Below are 18,756 nucleotides of genomic sequence, written 5' to 3' on the forward strand. Positions count from 1 at the left end.
GTCAGGGACAAGGTGGGAGTGGAACAGAGTTGGGTTACGTTCCAGTGTGGGAGATGGGCGCGGCCGAGCAGGGACAAACACGTGATACAGTTTCCAGGGAACAGAAGAAACATTACAAAACCCAATATAAAAATGAAATACAATATAAACCCAATTAACACACTGCGACATCCCAGGAAACCAGTGACAGAACCATTACTGAGACTCAAAGGGCTGATTCTCAATCAGTCCATATAAAGCCATTAACAGGTGTAATTTCAGCCAACTGACACATATTTGCTAGTGTTTTACAGTTATATTTTAGCTTTAAAGGTTCTTCCCCTTTCTAACACATTCAGCAGCATCTCTCTTTGTGGCAGAACTTCAGAAAGGGGTCGCTTGCCACTGAGCCACACCTAAATAACACTGGATGAGCAGCCAATTTTTCATCTGCACTGTAGCAAAAGAAATAAATCTTCCTGTCGTTAAATCTTTCTGCTGAAGAACCTTCCACCAATGACACAGAGAAGGCAGCAGAGGTAAAGAATGCAGAGCCAGAAATAGCTGGTGTGGGCTTAAAATGGGGTGAGAATGGGACAGTTTACTAATCTGAGGTAAAAGTCAGTATTTTTAAAGTTTTTTACTTGCTTTATATTCAAGAACAAATTGACTGCAAGAGTCAGGGATTCTGGTACTGTTTGGACTGGGGGTTATTTTTGTTCACTATTTTATCACTCATCCTACTACTAGACCTTCAAACGTTCATGTGATCATCTAAATCTTAAGACTTCTTGAACATAAAGAATTTTATGCCATAGCAGTTCTGTGTTTGAGCAAATTTTCAACCATTTGAATGGGACACAAAATGAGGATGCGGTGTGGGAGTTCTTTGGAGAGACGCAGACGACCGTCAATGTCAAAAGGCACAGAGCCTGCTCTCTCCCTGGGGCGATATCATGGCTTTATTCTTAGGAGTCCTGCCCCCACCAGCCAGAGCTCTTTCCCCATCCCCGTCTGGTCCCAGACAGACTGAGGGGCCCCGCCAGTCCTGGGGCTTTTTCCCAGGGGGGACAGGCCCGAAGGCAGGGACCAGCCACTCCACAATCAGGGACAAGGTGGGAGTGGAACAGAGTTGGGTTACATTCCAGTGTGGGGAATGGGCGCGGCCGAGCAGGGACAAACCACGTGATACAGTTTCCAAGGGGAACAGGGGATACAATAGAAAACATTACAAACCCCAATATAAAAATGGAACACAATATAAACCCAATTAACACACTGTAACAAGTTTGTACGTCTTTACAGCTCTAACACGGAATAAGAGCAACTAGACATCAGCCCCATGCTCTGGTTGTTGCAGTCATGGACAACGCACATTGTATCTGCAGAATCTCCTCCAGATCAGGAAATGGTAGGACAGTGGCTGCAGTAGCAAGCTTTCTTGCTGGAACAAGTGCAAAAGAACATGGCTTGTACCCAGAGCAAAGTGATAAGCACAAACATACAAAGCAAGAGCTGTGTGCACTGTTCTCTCTGCAAAACAGAGCTTGTACTTCTTTACAGCTCTGACGTGGAAAGAGAGCAACGAGACATCAGCCCCAAATTCTGGTTGCTGCAGACATGGAAAACACACACTGTATCAACAGAATCTCAGCAAGAGCAGAAACTAGCGGGAATGTTGCTGAAGTAGCATGCTTGCTTGCTAGAACAAGTGAAAATTAACATGGTTTGTACCCAGAGCAAACGATAAGCACAAGCATACAAAGCAAGAGCTGTGTGCAGTTCTATCTTCAACACAGAGCTTGTACTTCTTTACAGCTCTAACATGGAAAGAAAGCAACTACACATAAGCCCCCATGTTCTGGTTGCTGCAAACATGGAAAACACCCACTGTACCATCAGAATCTCGCTGAGTTATGGAAGTAGCAGGAAAGTGCTGCAGTATCATGTTTCCTTGCTGGGACAAGTGAAAATGAACATGGGAGTTGCACTGACTAAAAGGATATTCACAAGCATACAGAGCGTGAACAGAGTGCACTCTTCTCGCTGCAAAACAGAGTTTGTGCTTCTTTACAGCTTTAACACAGATAGAGAGCAAATAGACATCAGCCCCCACGCTCAGGTTACTGCAGATACGGAAAACACACACTGTATCATCAGAATCTCAGCAAGGGCTGAAAGTAGAAGGAAAGCTGCTGCACTAGCCTGTTTGCTTGCTGGAACAAGTGAAACTTAACAGGGCTTGTCAGGCAAGCCAGGCAGCAAGCAGAGCACACCGAGCGAGCGGGGAGTGCACTGCTCCCTCCGGGAGAGCAAGCGTCTCACTGTCTACAGCTCTGCTGCAGAAACAGAGCAAGTAGCTCTCTGCACCTGTGCTCTTGCTGCTGCAGACATGGAAATCACACAGCAGATCGCCTGCAGCTCCTCCAGCACTGGAAGTAGCAGGAGAGTGGCTGCACTAGCCTGTTTGCTTGCCTGAAAAAGTGAAACCTAAGCGGGCTTGTCAGGCAAGCCAAGCGGCAAGCAGAGCGCACAGAGAAGAGCAGGGAGTACACTACGCCCTCTGGGAGAGCCAGCTGCTCGCTGTCTCCAGCTCTGCCGTGGAAACAGAGCAAGTAGCTATACCTGCGCCTGTGCTCTTGCTGCTGCAGACATGCAAATCTGTGGCATTTCATAATGCCTGTGACCACAGTGTAACCCCATAAATGGCGCAGGCCACCATCGAAGTCTGTAAGCTCGAATGATCTGCAGTTGGCAGATTGTTGTCTCAGGGCAGGCTACCTTATTTGCACCTTGTGAAATTGGTCCTTGACCAAACATACGGTGCAAGAGGAGCAGCAGAGCAGTGGGCTTGAATGCATGGAGTCTTCAGCCTGCAAATGAGCGTGTGCATTCTGGATGCTGTGTTTTGCTAATGGCTGCACAAGCACAACAGTGAGTTGTAAGAGAAGTCAAAGTAGGCATTGTGTTGGGATAGTTTTAGGTTTTTGTTTGTTTTGGTTTGCTTGGAGGGTTTTTTGGTTTGCTTGGAGGGCTTCTTGTTTGTGTGTTTTGTTAGTTTCCTCTTTTGGCTGAACAGATTTACTAGATTTTACCTATGCTGTGTATTTTTACTTCTCTGAGGAAAATAGATTCACACTAGCTGTAAGCATGCTTGCAAGTATATTTCTGTCTGGGTACATCTCTGTATGCTTAGGCAAGGCTGTTTGGGAGTCTTATCATCCACAAAGCCCTCAGTGTTGGCCCATGAGAGGTATCCTTTTGACTCAGTGGAGAATGGACGCCGGTAAAAATGAAGGGAACTTCAAAGCCTCAGTGTTCTAAGGGTGTCATATGATTTAGCACGATGGATGTCTGCGGCCAGAGGAATTGGGTGCACGGGTGTATATTTGCACGTGCCTATAATTAGGGCATACTCTGCAAATGCCCATACCAGTAACGGTGCAGTGTGACTGAGGACGACAGTGCTGATCGATGGGACAGAATAGTGGCCATGCCAGCTTCTGTGGCCTTCATTTCCATTTCTTGCACAGACTTCTGCAGGGGCAGATCTGAGCAAGTCCAATTCCTGCCCCTGTAAACATCCTGTTATGGGTTAGTACAGTTTGGTTTTTTAGTTATAGAAGAATGTAGAATAATTCTCCAGATCAGGACCTGGGAATTGCTTTGGAAGAGACAGGGAGCTATCAGAGAGTTAGCTGGAATATTGGCATCTGTTCTGACCACTGAAAATTGTTGGCTACAACTTTGGGAAGTACCATATAAAACCCCTTGATTTCCTGTAGGTGGGTCCTTTTCCTTCTTTCCTTTGGCCAGAGAGAGACAGGTAACATCGAGCTGGGCCTGCTGCTCCCCCCTTTTTGGGGGGAGCTGGCCTGAGACCTGGCTGGATTCCATCGGCTCCCAGGTCAGGGGGGAAGGAGAAGTTGCTGCTTTACAACAGCTCCTTTCTCCAAACTTCCCTGGAGCAGGGAGAGATCTCTGCTGGGCCCCTGATAAGAGCTGTGGGCACCATTTAGGCTGAGGCCACCCCGATTTACACCGAGGGGTGGGCCAAGAAGGCATTTATGATCCTGCATGGTATTTTTGTGATTCTGGACTGCCCCAGTGCTCTGATCTCTGATGTTTCTGTGAGTTCTTCCTCCCTCACCAGTGCCACCTTGAACATCTAACACCAAAAGTTACAGAGGGAGAGACAAAGACTCTGGGCAGAGTTAACCCTTTCCTGGCAACATGGAGCTTCCAGAGCTTGGCCCTTCTCTGAGAGAATAAGAAAGGACAAAGTGAACATAAAAAAAAAAAACCAGCATGGAATCAGTAGACCAAGATTGAAAAGACTAATAAGACAGAGGGTTAAAGAGTTAGTTGCTCCATTCTTACTTGAGTCATGGAAATGAACTCTATATTTAAATCATTCCTTTAAATCATGGAAAAGATAAGCATTTAGGGAGATGATTGTTTTAATTTGTGTGTGGATTTGAGCAAAGGTGTTTGTGATGGACTAAGTAATATTAATCCTATAAGATGCTTGAACAGAGATAAAGATGAGGAGCCCCCTGCACCAGTGAGGAAGTGAGAAGATATCTCTATACCTTGAAGTGAAGAATCCTTTGCTTTAGAGTTATTCATCTTTAAAAGGTGACACCCCAGTATGCAAAAGCCTAAGACCCATGACCCATAAGCAGCTTGGGAACCTGCTAATGGGAGAAGTCACAAAAGCAAGTTTCTCTAGGCGGTTGTTTCTGTGACAGTTAAAAAACCCACAAGAGAACTGTTCTAAGTTGTCAGTGAGATCCATTACTCTAGAAGATACTCTTCCACTAAAGAATTGATGAAAGACTATTGTCAGATAGTGAAACTGACTGAAAATTACAAGTTTTGTCTCTTTATGTTGTTTTGTAGGAAAGTAAACAATTTATAAGGGGAGGGAAGAGTGTTTTTAAAGTTTCATTCTGTTTTAGTTTCTTCCCAACTTTCTTTTTCCATTCTTTTAGTGTGTGTCAATAAAACTATTTGTTCATCTTTAAAGTTAAGCCTGCTTTGTTTTTCTCCTAGTCTCTCTCCCACAGAAAAAAAGTGAGTACTAAGACCAGAATTTAGTGAATGTGAAACCACTACATTAATTGGTGTTTCCACCCAGTTTCAAAGTGAAAACTATTACAGGTGCACAAGTCTTATTAGTTTCAACCTGTTCCGGCAAGCAAACATTAGTTAGTTAGTGCAGCAACTTTCCTGCTAATTCCAATACTGGATGAGATTCTGATGTTATAGTTTGTGTTTTCCATATCTGCAGCAGCAAGAGCAAAGGTGTTGATGGCTATTTGCTCTTTTTCCATGTCAGAGTTGTAAAGAACTACCAGCTTCGGTTTGCAGAGGGAACACTGCCCTCAACTCTGGGTTTGTGTGCTTGTTGGTTTGCTCGTTGCAGAATCCTTGTTTGTTTCCACTTATTCCAGCAAGCAAATATCCTACTGCAGACACTTCCCTGCTACTTCCAGTGCTGGAGGAGATACGGATGATCTAGTTGGTGTTTTCCATGTCTGCAGCAGCAAGAGCATAGGCGCTGATGGCTAGTTGCTCTATTTCCATGGCAGAGCTGCAAAGAGCGACAAGCTTTGTTTTGCAGAGAGAACTCTGCCTTCAGCTCTTGGTTTGTGTGCCTGTGCTCATCGGTTTGCTCACTGCACAAGCCTTATTCGTTTTCTCTTGTTCCAAAAAGCAAAGAAGCTACTGCAGCATTTTTCCTGCCTTTTCCAGTACTGGATGAGATTCTGATATAGTGTGAGTTTTCTGTGTCTGCATAAGCAAGAACAAAGGCATTGCTGGCTATTTGCTACTTTTCCATGTCAGAGCTGTAAAGAACTAAAAGCTGCATTTTGAAGAGAGTACACAGACTGCACTCAGCTTAGTATGTGTGCCTGTGCTTCATCGCTTTGCTCGGTGCACAAGCCCTGTTGGTTTTCTGTTTTCCTAGCAAGCATAAAGCTACTGCAGCAATTTTCCTGCCTTTTCCAGCACTGGATGAGATTCTGTTACAGTTGTTTTCCATGTCTCCTGCAGTAAAGCTCTTACCAATAGGTAAAAGAACAAACTATATCGGCCTTGTGCCAAGAAGTGCGAATGCTTGAGAATCTAGAGGTGACAGTTGATGTTTGTGATAAGGCCCTTGAGGGGAAAAGGCAGAGTTATCTGATCTGAGCAATCCTGAAGACACACTAGACAACAGAAGATGCCAGACGACACATCACAGACTGGATCTACTCTGCGCTGTACACCACAGTGTAGCAGTCAAAGTAGAGCTGCTCCCTCTGGCTGCCCTAAAAGGCCCCTTGGAGGACATCTCTTTCCCCTCTACTAATTTTCATATCTGTCCCAGGAATTTTCAACCCACTGCCCTACTATCATTCCATCTTCAGGCCATGTGCCCCGACTTATCTATTGGATGAGCAGCAACAAGAATACGCATCATGAAATGAGTCTGTCTCAGGTGTCTTGAAAGGTCCCATGATCGCTGGTTAGGAGTTGTGTTCCTCTGAGGAATGGTTTTTCCCCTCAGAGTCCCCCTGAAACCTGTGCTATGTAGTTTAACCCTTTTTCCCCTCTCATACATACCCCTGATCCTATTGGCTCAGGGCCAATATCTTTCCTTGGCCCAAAACTAGATAAACCCCTGTCTTCTCTTCCTGGTTCGCTCTCTCTCTTCTGGGGCTCCTGGAACATCACATTGAGAATAAAGCTTGGACGGAAGTCTGGGGGTGAGAGCCACTCTTTATTCTGTCTCTCTGAAATATATTTCCCTAAAACCCCTGAATAACTGAGCTAGTGAGAGCCGGGGGCGTGGCTAGAGGGAAGTATATTTTCAGTTGGGCTCCTAGTCAGCGATGATAAAGAAAACCAAAATCAGTCTATGAGTTTAATGGCAAGTGGGACAAATCCCAAGTCAGCTACTTGCCCTCTTCTAAGTGCACCTAGGTCCTTGAGTCTGTGGCTTCATGCCAAGTCTTAGGCTGTGGCTGTTATTATGAAGGGCACCTGGGCTACATGGCATTTCTGTGACTGTGGTGGACGCGCTTGTGCGCCATAACCTCCCCCCAATAACTCCTACCTGGGTATCATGCTCACCCTCCCTTCTCCTGGTCACAATCCTCACCTGACCCATTGGAAGTGAAGTCTTGATCTCCGAAATCATCTTTGACATGGGGCAGGTCTCTTTTCTGACATGATGAATCTGCTGAAAATCTGAAGTATCATACTCGACACAACCTGGAATTTCAGGAAGTTGCACTCCTCCTAAAAAAAAAAAAAACAAACCCTAAGAACAAAACAAACTTAGAGTGAAAAAGAAATAGACTTAGAGAAAAAAATAGAAATACAGTTAAAGTACATATATAGAGAAAGAGAAATGGAGAGAAAAAGAAAGAGAGAAAAAAATAGAGATAGAGAGAAGTAGGGAAAGAGAAACAGAGTTGCAAACTGACAGACAGAAACACAGAGAGTCAGAGAGACATAGTTAGAGACAGACAGAAATAAAGTTAGAAATAGAAAAATAAAGTGAGAAACAGGGTGAAAAGTAAAGTGAGAAGCAAAGCAAGACATACAATGAAAAAATGACTAAACCACACCAAAGAAAGACAGGAACCAAGAGGGTGAGGGATGGTATCTTTGTTACAGTTGGTTCAACTTTAGTGAATGAATTTTTATTATTTACACTTCAGCAAAACATATGAAAACAGTGTATTCAAATGCAAGTACAAATACAATCCATATACTCACTGGTAAAAGTCCAATTTATATACAGAGCAATACATGGAAATGCAGCAGCAAATGCAGAACACAGGGCAATACAATCCAAATACATACTAACACAATATATGAACAAATGTATAAATTTTAAAATAAACTTTAAAATTCCCATTATAACTAACCCCAAGCCCCATACATTCTAGACATAAACTTCCTGCAAAACAAAAATTTCAAAAACCCAAAACCCGCAAGTAAACTGTTATATTAACAGCTATAAAACCAAAACACATTAAACAATTAAACACCTTACCTAAACTGTCAAAAAGCCCTTCTGCAATAAACCTTCTTAAAAAAAGCTCCCACAACAAATGCCAATTCCCAGCTCAACAATAAACCACCAACAATACAAAACAACTCAAAATACTATAATTCCCATCCACAATATACTCCATAAACTAAAAACCAAAAACATAATTAGCAAAACCCACTCACCTGTGGAGGCTGGTAAGCCAAGTAATAACTTAACCACAGTTCCCTGAAGAGAGAGCAGCCCTCAGCCTCAAAGCTGCTGCAATCCCCTAGAGGGAGAAACTCTTACTGACAGCCTTTGTAGCAACAGAGAGCAAAAGTGTTACCCCAACATGCTTTGCTGTTTATATGTAGATTATTTGTATCCTATTGGCCCTTCACCCTTGCTCCACCCCTGAGCCCTCAGATGATTGGTCCTGATGTCTTGCCCTGCCCCTGTCTTTCTATATAAACCCCTGCTCCTTCTGTTTTTTCGTCCATAGTCCTCTCTGAAGAGGAAGCTGAATAAAGCCTCCTGCAGAACTCCACATGAAGGCTTTGTCTCTTCCCTTCTGCATCGCCCCAAAGAGCTGATTTCACAAAAGAGCTGAAATCACTCACTAGCAGCAGCAGCAGCACTCTGACCACTACTGCCTGCCACGACACTCACCCTTCAATAACCCCATTTAGCATAAATCTAAAACAAAAAACAAACAAACAAAACCCCAAAACAACAAAAAAACCACAAACAAACAAAAAACCACAACATATAAACCATCATACCTTAAATAGAATAACTCCACCATTAAATGCTACTGTACCAAATGTTTTAAAACTCAAATGCAAACTAAAATCCAAAACAACAAGACAATATGCTGCTCTTAATGTTACCAATACTTTTTTCTGCTTTCCTCTAACAACCGAATACAAACCTCAGTTTAACTATACCTAAAAAAAAGTTGTACAGCACACCCCAAACCAAGTATCCTAAAAATAAAAGCACGCTCCTAACTGTCTCTCATCAACTAATCCGTACTCCATGAAAAAACAAACTCCAAAACAGCTACAATACAGCAATATCATTACATAAAATATACAAAAACAAAAAATATTTTTAAAAAATCATCCAAATTCTCCTGAAAGCCAATTTTACCATCATGAAAAACAAAATTAAAAAAAAAATCCAATTCCTAAAAATAAAATAACAAAACAAACAGCATCAAATTCCCACCAATATCGTCAATAAAATCACAATTGCTCCACCAATCAACAAAAAAACCCCTTAACAACCTACAAAAAAATTTCAAAACCACCTCAAAAATAATCGACATGAAAACACAAGTCCTCCTAACATCCCAACTACCAATACTAAAAAAAATGTTCGACACAAAAATTCCCTCTACCCACCACACCAATACCACATAAAACAAAGAAGTTACTGTCATTACACATGCACCCATATCAAAAATCTAAATCCCCCAAAATCTTAAAAATAATCACAAATTAACCTAAGCCTAAAACTTTTAATCTCACTAACAAAAAAAAAACAGAAAAAACAAACAAAAAAACCAAACCAACAAGAACCAACCTTACCAAAACCAAATAATACAAACTAAAAAACCTCCACCATAAAACCAACTACCAGCAAAAAAAAACCCCCTACGTTCTTTTCACTAACAACTCTTGTCACACCATAAAAATGAAAAACAAACAAACAAACCATATTAAACCCCACACAAATCGCAAAAATCACTTAAAAAAAAAAAAATCAAACCCACTCACTCAACTCAAAACCATACAATTGACCCTAAATATGATTGAAAAACATCCAAACTCTACCTCTACACTAACTCATAAATAATAACCAATAGTCTATAAAATTAACTTAAAAAATCCCAAACTAATTCACAACATAAGCCCCCAATCCAAATGACAAAACAATAAAAAACAATCACTACCTAAATTAAAAAGTACATTAAAAAGTACACCACATTAATCCCCATGTTCCCAAAAATGAAACTAATAAAAACACCAAAACAAACAAATAAATCAACTACAAAAATTAAGATATCACAAGTAAACTTAAATTAACAACACTAAAAAAAAGGATTCCTAACTCAATAAAACCATAATGACTCAAACCATCAAAATAAAAATACCACCTATATATAAACACAAAAACAAAAGATAAATTTAACCAAAAACATTGTCTCCCAAATTATCCATAACTATAAAACATATTCTATAATCAAACTAAATAAATAAAACCCCTATAGTAAGCAATAATATAAATATAAAATCCCCAAACAAATTAAATGCATCACACTACCACAAACCCACCAAAAGAAGCACTACATACTCACAATAATAAAAACCACCACAAAATAATAAAAAATATCTAGGGTGGTTTCCCCAGGGAAGAAGAGAAACCTAGAAAAATGCCTTAGGAAATCCGATTCAAAATGCTATAAGCAAGAAGCTTATTCACTATAACTTCTTTTAAATTATTCAACTTTACTCCAATTCAAAAAACCAAACTACCACCAGAAAACCCCACAGTGCAGCTGAAAAGGACCCATGCCACACCCCAACTCAAAAAAGAAACCAAACCACACCTGAAAAAAACCACCTCTAAATCTATTGAAGTTTTCATCCTCAGCAAAAACATTTATTATCTAACATTATTCATTCTTTTTTTTCCTTTTACTTAGATACATCCTACTTGTTAAATAAACATTTTTTTACATTTTCTCAAAAAAAAAAAAAAACCTTTAAAACCCATTAAAAAAAAAAAAAAAAAAAAAAAAAAAAAAAAAAAAAAAGACTGAAAGCTGCCTTCTATTAAAAACCACATTAATGTAAAAAATATTTCCTCCCAGTTTGTCTCAAATCGAGACACTTTCTAAGGTTTGGATCCCATTCCAATGCACCAGGACCAAATCGATCTGCTCTGGCTCTGAAACACCAGTGACACCAAACGTAGCTGCCAGCATGAAACACCTCACAGTCTGCCCAAAAAGCCCAAGTCTGCATCCAGAAGAAATGACCACCACAAACAGCTCAGTGAACACCAGATGCACGGGACACTGTCAGCTTGGACCTGCAATTAACTCAGCAATGGAAAAATGTGAGCCTTAAGGTCTCACGGGAGAGTGCAAAATGTAATGAACTCTCGGTTTTTGTTCTGAGATTCAGGTGGTTTCAGAGTCTTTTTGCCTTCTGCAAAGCCCTGAGCCAGATGCAACAAAGAGACGGAGTCTTCAGGTTCTGATTTTTCAACGTTGCACTCTTTGTTTATTGTTTCTTATCTTACAATTTTCTCAGTGCCCAACAAAGGTCTGTGCAGCTGCCCGGACATCTGGCGACTCCTCCCGCACTGGGCTGTCACTGTCTTTCATACTAATTGTTACGTGTTCTTTATTTATCATTATTTGCCAATACCTATCACTTATACTAAAAAGGTCATCCCTACTTTGACCCAATCTCTTTAAACTACTTTGTGCCACTGTCACTGCAGAAAATGGAGTCAGGGAAGAAGAAAGAAGAAGCAGGAGACAACGCCCCAAATCCTCCATCTTGCCCCCATTCATTTCTATACTAAAAACCCAAACCTACTGTTTTCTCACCTGTGATAAGCTAAAGTACTCTCTTTCACACTCTTGTGGCCTGCAATCCCTCCTGCAGTGCAGGAAGCCTTTCCCATGGACTGAGATCAAAGCCAATGTCCCTCTGGGCTCTGGGCCGGGGTCCCAGACCCCCCTGTCCAGGTCCCTGACCCTCCAGGGCAGCCAAGGGAATGCCCTGGACTCCAACACGTGCCACGGCTCCTGCCTGCCAGCCCAGCAGAGCTTGCTTTGGTTCCGCAGGACTAACACCGACCGGCGTGCCTCTGTCAGTCCCTGGCGGCAGTCCAGCCACAACCTCAGCGATTCCGCGGGGAATGAATGCCTGGAGTGCCCCCGTGCAAGGCATTTGGCACGGGCATGGGTAGAAGTGCCCCCAAATGCAGCGGCATAGTCCAATTTAAACTTTTCAAATGCTGGGAAAACTGGCGTTTCCTTCAACTGAACCCCTGAAACAGAGACAACAGCAGATGTTTACCTCAGCTGAAACCACTACAACGGCAAATAAAGAAGTTCTGTTCAACTGAATCCCCAAAAATAGCAGAAAAAGAGGGGTATTCCTCAAGACCATCAAATGACGGGAAAAGGTGAGACATTAAATTGGAAGAATTAGGGATTTTAGGAAAGTTAATAAGTTGCTGAATTAGCTGAAGTAGATAGGTGAGCTTTGTTCACAGTTAACAGAAGCTGGATCTTAGCTAAGCTATCCCGGATTTAGTAACTCATTGCTTGTCAGCTTTATGTTTGTGTAGCTGTGCATGTAACAAAAACCAAAATGCGGTAAATAGGACATTAGATAGCTGCAGATTTCCTGCTTAAAGGACCCATTGAACACAGGAAACTGTAAGTTCTACCAAGGATTCATTTGTCACGAATGCATTGAAAAGGTAGAAAGGTCAGGACGAGTAAGACTCATCTTACTTCCTCATTTTGGGTGACCCCTCCCCAGAATAGACCCCCAACTCATTTTAGGAAACAAAGCACGCATGCTTAATAGCCTTTTTATCAATTAGCATATGAAGCGAGGAATGGGAGGTGACAGGGGTATGAATATGCGTTTGTATTTTGGGTATTCAACACTTTTGTAAATAAAAGACTTTGTAATTACCTGTGAATTTTGCAGTGCATATCAGGGAAATAATCCCACCGTGCTGCCCGGCCGTAATATACATACACTTTCTAATTTTAAACTGTTAGAGAGTTTTTGTCCATCACAGTTGGGTATCGATACTAGATCAATACCTGTATTTCTTTAATAAGTCAAAGGGAGATTTTTACTTCAATTCAAACCCTTACTAGAGCAGGGACAAGAGGCTTCCCCCTCAATTTAAATCTTAGGATGATGAAAATAGGGGGTTTACCCTCAATTCAAACCGATAATACAGGATCAATATATTCCCCCTTCCATTTAAAGTAGAACACAGGGATTCCCTATCAACTGATAGCCCTAACACCATGGAAGAGCCGGGTTTTCCTTCAATCAATCCTTACAATCAGAGATGAAGGGAGATTCCCCCCATTTCAAACACAGACTATAATGGAAGAGAAGTTTCTTCCCTCAATTTAAATTCCTTTTGTCCTCATAACCCCCCCCCCCCCCCTTTTTTTTTTTTTTTCTGGAGGCACTGGCGAGAGATTGGCAAGATGAAATCACAATGGAAAAGGAGAAAGGTCCCCCCTGCAAATCCATGCATCGGCTCACCTGCTCAGCTGCTGTGGCCTAGTACAAAGGTTTGTCCCTCAGCACCTCCTTTTTAAGCAGTGCTCTGCATCCAGGTGTTCCCCAGACCCTGTGAGATGCTCTCACCTGTCACCCTGGTTTTTCTGAGTTTTTCAAAGCCTTTTGATTGTTCATAAAATAGAGTCAGACTTTTTAGCTACTGTACAATATTAGGAGCAGTTTCTACTTTTTCTCACAGATGTAACATAAACAAATCCTTTGTTTTTCATTCCCTGTCCTTTGTTTGCATATTTCTAACCTAAAAACAATTGTAACTGACAGCTGGTCTGGCTATTTGGCTGGGAGGTGAAAACTCCAGAAGCCAATCCACAGCCAGACCCACAAATGTATAAAAAGTAAGAAATAAACAGGCAGAAGAGCTCTGGGCTTGCCTCAGCCTTGAGCTCGCTCGGAGGAACTCTCTGCCCTGCAAAATCTCTCGTCTCCGTGTGATTGCTTTGCGTATCCCAATCACATTCATCGTTGTTTCATAGGACAGCCCTCAGGAGCCCAATATAAACCCCTCTCCTCCAGCAGCTCCATACAAAAGTGAACTGAGGAAACCCCTCCTGAAGCAGCCCCTAGCAGGAGCTGCCCTCTCCTCACCTGCACAGCTCACATCTGGGGCTGTTGCCATCTCAGCCACTGCTCCGCATCGCCGGCCGCTCCTTTGAGCGCCGTGGCCCTCCGCTCAAGCCTGGCTGCATGCATTTGCCCTCCTAACTCTGCTTCACCCGTCCCCAAAGTTTACAGGAAAGGCCCCGCTCACGCCCTCCCCACGCTTGGCAGCCAGGGAGCCTGCCGCCATGCCTCCGTCCACCACGCCTCCGTGCGCCACGCCTCCCTCTGCCACGCCTCCCTCTGCCACGCCTCCCTCTGCCACGCCTCCCTCCACCACGCCTCCCTCTGCCACACCTCCCTCTGCCACGCCTCCCACCGCCACACCTCCCTCCGCCACGCCTCCCTCCACCACACCTCCCTCCGCCACGCCTCCCTCCGCCACGCCTCCCTCTGCCACGCCTCCCTCCACCACACCTCCCTCCACCACACCTCCCTCCGCCACGCCTCCCTCCGCCATGCCTCCCTCCGCCACGCCTCCCTCCGCCACGCCTCCCTCCGCCACGCCTCCCTCCGCCACGCCTCCCTCCGCCACGCCTCCCTCTGCCACGCCTCCCTCTGCCACGCCTCCCTCTGCCACGCCTCCCTCTGCCACGCCTCCCTCTGCCACGCCTCCCTCCATCACGCCTCCCTCCGCCACGCCTCCCTCCGCCACGCCTCCCTCCGCCACGCCTCCCTCTGCCACACCTCCCTCCGCCACGCCTCCCTCCGCCACGCCTCCCTCCGCCACGCCTCCCTCTGCCACGCCTCCCTCCGCCACACCTCCCTCCGCCACACCTCCCTCTGCCACGCCTCCCTCCGCCATGCCTCCCTCCGCCACGCCTCCCTCCGCCACGCCTCCCTCTGCCACGCCTCCCTCCGCCACGCCTCCCTCCGCGCCCATCACCCCGCGCAAGGGGCAGGGCGCGGGCTCGGGGAAAGCCATACCGCCCTCTGTCCACAAGGCGGCAGCACTGCTGCCGAGTCCAGCCCGGGGCTGCGGCGCACTTCGGGGACAGGCAGAGAATGAAGGGAAAAGTTGCCAGAGAGCCCTTTTTATTTCCTCCTCATCCGTTCTTATGGTTTCAGGGCACTTGATTGGTTCACTCCTAGATAAAAACATCATGGCGTTATTTTCAAAACTACTACCCGTCTTTAATCAGAGTTTCCTAAATTCCTGCATACAGTAGAGTGGATAGAGGGTTTCTTTCCAAATGAATTTAGAGACAAATTCCTATTCTTTGCCAATACCTATAAAAACAAAATAACTTGGCAGATTTTAGTATTCTACACCCACCCCTCCCTGTGAATTTTCTGGCAGCTTTGGGTCCCTCTGGGGGAGGGCACCCAGCATGACCCCTCCTCATTTCCCACTCGCATGATCCTCCACTGCAGCATGGCTCCCTCTCCTAGGGACGCTTGGGGGCCCCAAATGACATCTGAGCCCCAGTCTCCACTCACTCCCCAGCCTGTTTTCCTGACTGTCCTAGGGTAACTTTATGATGCTTGTATCCCCAGTCGTCTGTTCTGTTTGTGCTGTATATTGAGTTTCTGCCTTTAAGACTGGTTCTAAGAGCAAGGAGAAGTGCAGAGTTTGTTTTGAGAAAACTGCCTGACTCCTCCACATTCTTCTCCGGCTGGGGTGTTCGGAGGAGGCTTGGAGAGACTGCAGGACAGAGATTTATTTTTTTGCTTTTAGTTAGTTTCAGCTAGCTAGGGCAGAGAAATTCCCTGGACTGTTTTTTTCCCTTTTTCTTGGAACTGTTTAAACCTGCTCTGGACTGAAAACCCAGGGGAGCACTGGGGGCTGCACCTGCGGCCCACCGGGGCCTGGACCTGGGCATTTTCCAGCAGCGCCGGAGAGACTGGGACTGAGGAGAGTCTGAGAGAGAGCCGAGCTCCACCCACGGCAAGGACTTTCTCAATTTGCCATCTCACTTCAGAAGGGGAGGCTTTATTGTTTCTTATTATTCATTCTTTATACTTGTATGCACTTCATTTGTTTAGTAAATTAGTTTTTTCCACTTTTCTCCAAAGAGTTTTTTTTACCAGACTGGTTGGAGGGAGGGGCCACTAGGGTTTGCTTCCCAGAGGGATCCTATACAGGGGTTTTCTCCCAAATTTGTCCCCAAACCAAGACACTGACCCACAAAGAAGGAACAGAATGAGTCAAAGTGCCCTGGACAGCAGTGTGGCACTTTATTCAAGCTCTTTCCATGTGTACGCTTCCCAAAAAGGGGCTCTGCTGCAAGAAGAAAGGGGGGCAGCCCCTGGAAGGGTTGAAGCTCCTCCCCAGCCCCACTGTCACAGGCAAGAGGCAGAAAGAGGGAGTGGCAACAGAGAGGACACAGGAAGGAAAGGAAGAATGGGCTGCAGGATGAAATTGGAAAAAAAAAAAACAAAACACCACAAAGAAAAACAAACAAAAACACAAACAAACAAAAACCAAACCAAACAAACAAAAAAACAACAACAACAAAAAAAACCCAGAACAAAATAAAAAACAAACAAACAAACAAAACCCCTGGGATGTACAGCATGACAGAGAGGGATTAAAAAAGAACAGGGAGAGTGAACGGGACACAAGGACCCAGTAGAGAAACAACGACACGGGAGTGCCGTGGAGAATAGAAAGAACACAAATGAGGCAAAAAAACCCCACCAAAATCCACTTGATACTGTCTCGACTCAATAGTAACTATTTAAATATGGTATCAAGAATCATAATGACACGAGGCTTGGAATTCTCAGAAACGGCTCAGCTCGGCTGCTTCAAGCACTTTCCCACCCGGGGAACCGAGTATTCCCAGCTTGAAACAGCAGGTTTGCTACAAACCCAATAGAAATTGCATTTTGCTGCCAGGGCTCAAGAGTTGCTTCCTCACACAGACAGCACGAGGCTGCTGCGAGCTGGCCTTTGGGCAGCAGCAGCAGCTCCCGGGGACGTGGACAGCCGTCCCCCACTCCAGCTGGCTCAGCCTGGGCTCCATGCAGCGCTCAGCCAGAGCTGGGAGCTGGAGCTCTCCCTTGGGGGCCCTGTCTGGCAAAGCGTGCCTCGCCCCCACACCTCTCACCTTTCTGGCAAGGAGAGCAGCTGGCCGCTGCCGGCTACGGGCAGAGGGGTGGCTCAGGCAGCTCCGCAGACTGTTCTGCCCCTATCTATGCTCTTGTGTTTTCCTCCATTCCCCTTGGTCAGGAGCTGGAGGAGGCAGCAGAGGGGCGAGGAGCCCAGCCTGGTTGGCTTCTTGTGTGTGTCAGTGAGCCAGGGCTGGGACAAGGACTTGTGCTGGACCTGTTGCCCTTTGGAGCCATTTCAGAGGTATGAGCCTAGAACGTTTTGGAGGCTGTTTCCCAAATTCTGTGTGTAGCTGGATCCCACTGGAAAGCCCAGTCCAGCAGCCCAGTACCCCAGCTGAAGGGACTCTGTAGCACTTAAAGGAACACCGCAGGACACCTGCCAGCAGCAAGGGGACACTTTAAATACTCACCTGAAATTTCCCCGTGATTGGGAACACCAGCACCAGGGGCTGCACGTTACTCCCTGATGTGCTGAGGCCTGAGCAGCAGGGCTGACTTACGAGATAAGTCTTGGGCACTGTATGACTGTCATCATCAGTAATATTTAGCTAAAAATAGATATCAAAGACACAAACATCATGAAATCAAAGGGAGCTCACGCAAGAAGGGAAGGAGGAAAAACACCTGCAGAGCTCAAAAGCAGAAACACTGTATCAGCGTGCAACAACATCTTGATTTTTTACGTTTAGATTTTTTTCTTTGGATTTGATTTCATCCCCAACAGTTGTCTAAGAAATTATGTCATTCGATGTCTGTTTCTATTGGTACATGATTAGAATTTGTTATGGCTCTGTATGTGTGGCTTTGGCCACACTTGTGAGGATGCAAAATAAGCACTTTGTTTCCTCCGGACGCATAATGGGCAATGTGTTTCAGAAGCCCCCTGTGGGTAAACAGCTGTTCTGCTGTAGATCTGCAGTGGTGCTGAGTTTTGGAGAGTGGCTGAAGGGTTTAACCACCTTCACTGTGGGGAAGGCTGATGGACTCCTGAGGGCTGTGGCGATGGTGCTGGCTTGTGGGTGTCTGGATTCAAACTAGCAGAAAAGCGCGGCCCTGAAGCAACCAGGACCTCCCGAGAGGGCCACCTTCCAGCAGCAGAGCTGAACACACCCACCTGCTGCTCCCAGCCCTGATCAGCGCTGTGGCAGGCAGAGGAGGGAGCTGCCTTAGGAAAATGGAATCTTGGCCCTGCTCCACCAAGTACCAGCCTCTTTCTCCACTAGGTAATGTGCCTTCACATGAAAGATGAGTCCCCAAAGGATGGGCTTTGCAGGCTCTTCCCTTGGGGTGGGAGCAGCACCCCTGCTTTTATTCTGGTGGCAGCTTGGTTCCTCCCTGGGTGACATGGCCAGGCTCCACAGCCCTGCGGCTAAAAAATGACCCGGAGACCGCAAGAAAGAATTAAGGACAGGTAAGAAATGCTCCAGCAGGCGAGGCTGGTTTGAACAGCTGCATCCTGGGTGTTGCTTTGCCGCCTCCCATCACACAGCTCTGCAGCCAAGAGGCCTCTGTTGTCTGTAGCAACCCCCTTGGTGCACGTGGGACCACTCAGGGGAGGCAGCCAGAGCAGCACATGCTGGGCACTCAATTGCAGCAGCCATGCAGAAATGCTGTGAAGCCCAGAGGCACTGAGCAGTACAGCCACCCCACGTCACACCCACGCTGGAAGGGGAGTGGGAGCTGAGAGTACAGGATTGGATCATACCTTGTTCCAAGGGAGGTAATTCC

General features: G+C 45.3%; 1 long non-coding RNA gene across 3 annotated transcripts; it reads right to left on the reverse strand.

Annotated features, from left to right (window-relative positions):
- Nucleotides 1–1,317: 1,317 nt before the first annotated feature.
- LOC120755301 (uncharacterized) lies at nucleotides 1,318–8,677 on the reverse strand. 3 transcript variants are annotated; one of them, XR_005701719.2, is made up of 3 exons: nucleotides 8,215–8,677; nucleotides 7,130–7,269; nucleotides 1,318–1,423 (listed from the first exon to the last, which is right to left on the reverse strand). It is a non-coding gene; the product is annotated as an uncharacterized LOC120755301 (long non-coding RNA). The 3 variants fall into 3 exon arrangements; XR_005701718.2 differs by lacking the exon at nucleotides 1,318–1,423 and adding an exon at nucleotides 4,845–5,575; XR_009208043.1 differs by lacking the exon at nucleotides 1,318–1,423 and adding an exon at nucleotides 6,359–6,690.
- Between the last annotated feature and the right edge of the window lie 10,079 nt (nucleotides 8,678–18,756).

Source organism: Hirundo rustica, chromosome 7, assembly GCF_015227805.2.
Source record: "Hirundo rustica isolate bHirRus1 chromosome 7, bHirRus1.pri.v3, whole genome shotgun sequence".
In the NCBI taxonomy this organism is placed as follows: domain Eukaryota; kingdom Metazoa; phylum Chordata; class Aves; order Passeriformes; family Hirundinidae; genus Hirundo; species Hirundo rustica.